This window comes from Xyrauchen texanus, chromosome 43 (assembly GCF_025860055.1).
Source record: "Xyrauchen texanus isolate HMW12.3.18 chromosome 43, RBS_HiC_50CHRs, whole genome shotgun sequence".
Lineage (NCBI taxonomy): Eukaryota > Metazoa > Chordata > Actinopteri > Cypriniformes > Catostomidae > Xyrauchen > Xyrauchen texanus.
In genome coordinates, this window is record NC_068318.1 from 789,442 (window position 1) to 794,178 (window position 4,737).

Genomic DNA, 4,737 nt, shown 5'->3' on the forward strand with positions numbered 1-4,737 from the left:
TACAAAACACTCTTGGACTGAGTGCTAGGCCAAATGGAAGTACTGTGAATTCAGTAACATATGCCTTGGAAGGCGAAACGAAGAAACTTCCTGTGTGGCGAGTAAGCGTTGATGTGAAAAAATGCATCTTTCAGATCGTCGGCGTGAACCAATCGCTCTATTTTATTGCACGAGAGAGAATGTTGTGGGTTAACATTCTGAAATTGTATTTCCTTAAATGTTTGTTCAACACTCTGAGATCCAGAATAGGGCGAAGTGAACCGTCCTTTTTGGAATCAGGAAATAACGGGAGTAAAAACCCTGTTGACATTGATGCTGGAGGTACCACTCGCACCGCCCCTTCTCGAGAAGAAGAGATCTCATCTTTCAGAATGTGCGTGAGCTCTCTTCTGTGTGAGAAAAGATAACTCAGCTGAAGCGTGGCGGTTTTCTGGCAAACTGAAGTCTGTAGCCCTTCGTAATGGTGCGAATCACCCATTCTGGGGCAGACACAGACTGCCAGGCTGTCACGTGTGGCGTGAGAGAGCCCACACTCACGGCGAGTTGCCTAGGGCAGGCAATACAACCGGATCGTTCATTTGTGATACAATGGCGCCATCTAGTGGACAACTTAGGGGCGACATGTAGAATTTCAGGGGAACAACAGCACTTGGCAGAGCTTTCAGCTCTCAGTGTTTGATATTTTTGTTGTTCTTGTTTTTTGTTGTTTTTTATTTTTGAAACACACACAGGGAATTGAACCTTTATTGAATGTGTGTGAAGTGGTTTGTGCAAACTGTGAAGAGACTGTGGTTGAGCACTTTTCAACAGTGGAGGGGCACACCTGGACAGTGAATTTCCCCCAGTTCTGGAACTGGAAGCTGGGAGGGAATTTTTTATGGACCACACCTGAACTTGTGACATGTCCATATTGAACTGGGGTTGGGCACCCGAGCGAGGGAAAAGGGGCCCTCGAGGCTGAGAACTTCCTCCTTTTGGGTAAAGGGGAAAAAACTCAAGCTTGTGTCCACTGGGCTGGTCAGCCTGAAAACCTGGACCGAGAAGCCCCTGGAGCTGAGCATCAGGTAGGCCTCTTCCTCTTCCCGTCCGGCGGGGTAGAGTGGAGTGGGCTTTTTAGCTGCAGCCGCCCGTGAAGGATGTCTTACCCCAGGGCTTAGGAGGATGGTTGGGCTGCTGGCTAGGCTGCTGGCTGGGTGGCCTGCTGCGAGCCTTAGGCCTGGCTGTATTACGGTATGGCAGTCCTGTGGCTGGGGCCTGAGGGGGCCGTCTGGGGGGCTGGTGTGGAGTGGCCTTTCTAGGCAGGCACAGTTTAAGCGCCTCATCCTCCTTCTTCTTATCATCGCACCGCTGTTGCATAAGTGCAACAGCAGGGCCAAAAACCTGGCCTGGTTCCACTGGGGCTCCTGCTATGCGTCTTTTCTCGCTGTCGGGCAGACCAGAGAGATTGAGCCAGAGGGCCCGTTCCCCACAACACATAGGGCCATGGAGCGTCCGCCCGGCTTGGACGGCCTGGCGGGCGTTACGAAGGACCAGGTCGTTCCACGGTAGCGATCTCCTTCCACAGCGTCGGCGATGGCACGCCTTTCTCCAAATGAGTGCTCATGTCCTCCAACAGCTCGGCCTGGTAGGCCGAGAGGAGGAGGAAACATTTAGAAGCCCGTACCGCGAGAGCCGAGGTCTTGTCACGAGGCCTGGAAGACAGATGCTGAGAAGCGGTCCATCTTATTAGGGAGAACTGGCTTAGGAGGGGCCAGTAACCCTCCCTCTTGAGGGGTTAAGGTGTCTGGCGATCGAGGGCTCGATGGTGGGAGGGTAAGCCCATGCCACGCGCTGCCATATCCTTAACCTCCAGACCCGCTAAGCCGTGCTTAAGAGCTAGCGGGTCCTTCCAATAGAGTCGCATGTGCTTAGCGCACGCAGGAGTACAGGCATGAGCTGCTTCCTAGGACCGGAAGGGGGACCTAGGAGTTTGCCGTCATACACATCCCTCTCTTGGTCGGCGGCGTTCTGGAGGGCCGGTCATTCCATGCCGAGACGAGCGGCCGCTCGCTCACACACCTCGAGAAGGACTGCGTGCGGCAGTGTAGTCGAGCCGCTAACCAGGGGAGCTTGGGCGGAAGGGGTGGTTAACTCGTTGTCCGAGCCCTCAAGTATAGCGGGGTCCTCGTCCTCGCCTGAGCCGGGCGGCTCGACGTCGAACGAGGAAATACCGGGAAGGATTTCCTCGAGTAGGCCCTCGTTAGACTGGTCAGCCCAACTGAGAGCAGGCATGCTCTGGGAAGTCCCCGGAGCTATAACGCTTTCACCTACTCCAGCGTCCGAATCGTAATGATCGTCCGTGCCTTGAGAGGATGCAACCTTGAGTCTTTGTCGAAGAAGCTTCCTAGGCAGGGCGAGGCAATGGGTGCAGTTCTCAGGAAGTGAAAGCGCTTCCTGCGCGTGTCTTAGTCCCATGCACACCACGCAGAAGGGATGGGCATCCCTCGCGGCAATGAGTGAACCGCAGGCGGCAGGGCATGCACGCGACTGCACGTCCGGTGGGTTACCGGAGAGCTTGTGATCCATTGGAGAGGTGAAAGTTGATAAACAGGCGGGCAGCCTGAGCAAATCCAGGTAGCGGCGTGGGTGGCTTGCAACCCGAAATAATCGCAACTAAGCGCAACCGTCTGACAATCACGCCTGGCGGAGGCTGATCAAATAGATATTTCCTCCTGTTGACTGTGGTGAAGTCAGCGAAAACCGTAGAGCTGCGAAGCAAAGAGGTCGCGAGAAGCGAATAACAACTGAGGTAAGATAGCGCGTACTAGTGTTTTATGCACTTGGTAAGGGGCGGGTCCCTTACCGAGCATTGGACACGCGCTTCTGTCTGTCAGGCCAGACTTGGTGCAATTGGATGCTTCTGCAGAGGTCAGGTGCGGATGCCCTTCCCATAGGTGGATCTCGAACACGAGATGACGAAAGAGAACTACAATTCTTCTTTAATTCCCTGTCTTATTCTGCCCTCTGGCATATCGAAATTCCCAGATAGCAATAAGTCGGCGGTCCGCCGGCGGCGCGCCGGCGGCAGTAGAAGCGGCAGAATGGCGAGATCGCAAACACGTTCGACGGCGGTCCGCCGGCGGCAGCCGCTTTTTAAAAGCGGCAGCCGCCTTCCTACCGCCTTCGTTCCGCGGACGGCCCGCTGGCCAGCCGCCGCTCCGCCGCCGTTATATCGGGCGGATCGCGGAGGCAAACCGCTTTTCGGCGATCTGCCGCCGCTTATTGTATATATATATATTTATTTATAGCATGCAGTTTATCAAGAATAATGATTGATCAAAGCAGACATATTTCCATTTGCCGTTTTTATTCCACATTTCAAATTACAGTAACTGTCATTGAAACAATATGTCAGATCACTGAAATATAAATAACAGAAAAATACAAACATATATACACCCAAAGAAAATGCAGGTTTCCAATTAAATTTTGGTAAAAACAAGCAAAAAAAAAACACTTTTGTAAAAAACACTATTGTAACACTTACAACAATTGTAAATAATATAAAGAGGTCAGCTCTGGGATGAAAAGAATTACCAGTAAACATAAGCAATGAGGATATTTGGTACCAAATATAGTGCAGGATATCAAATAAATTGAGGTATAACATCATATTTACAAGTCATTTCTAACAATAGGATAAGTGGTAATAATTTAGAGTAAAGCTCTGGAGTAGAATATGCCATTATAACTGCAATGCTGACCTGTGGCACAAGGATTTACAAGCTATATTTAACAATAGAATAACAGTTAAGCACACTGATGGAATGAAAGTAGAATTTTTGGTACTAGTGAAAGTGCAATATCAAAAGGTATGAAATAGTATAACCAAGCTATTTTTAATAGAATAACAGTTAAGCACACTGATGGAATGAAAGTAGAATTTTTGGTACTAGTGAAAGTGCAATATCAAAAGGTATGAAATAGTATAACCAAGCTATTTTTAATAGAATAACAGTTAAGCACACTGATGGAATGAAAGTAGATTTTTTGGTACTAGTGAAAGTGCAATATCAAAAGGTATGAAATAGTACAACCAAGCTATTTTTAATAGAATAACAGTTAAGCACACTGATGGAATGAAAGTAGAATTAACTGGTACTAGTTAAAAGTGCAATATCAAATATCAGAGGTATGAAATAGGATTTACAAACTATAATAGAATCGTTAAGCACTGACGGAATGAAATAAGCCAATACTAAAGTCACGGTAAGTAGAATATTTGCTACCAGATAATGTGCAAATATCAAGTATTAGATGTATAATCTAGGATTTATAAGCTATATTTAAAAATAGAATAGTTAAGCACTGTAACAATGAAATAAGCAGCAAATTGTATATTAAATAATTGAGATCTTTGGTATCAAAGAATGTGCAGGATAATGTAAAGTTTTACATTCAACTTAAACATGACAATAAGTGGGAACAAATGCAATTAACAGCAGAAAATCTGGCTGTTGAGAACACAGTCAATCACAATGTCTGGAGTGGTTGGGGTCTGGTTTTCCTCGACCTCCAGAATGAGGCAGTGCAAATTGGCACATCTTCAGTGATTCCTCGTGCGCCTGTATAAAAAGACAAACCATCCCATATTCATCCAAGGAGCTGCCCTGAAGGCAGGGTCATGAGAGGAAAAAAAAAAAAAACATCCCATATTCATCCAAGGAGCTGCCCTGAAGGCAGGGTCACGAGATGGGG

General features: G+C 48.0%; 1 pseudogene; it reads right to left on the minus strand.

The window, feature by feature from the left end:
• Window positions 1–1,476, minus strand: part of LOC127635488 (uncharacterized) — a 35,603-nt pseudogene extending 34,127 nt beyond the window's left edge.
• Window positions 1,477–4,737: the final 3,261 nt, after the last annotated feature.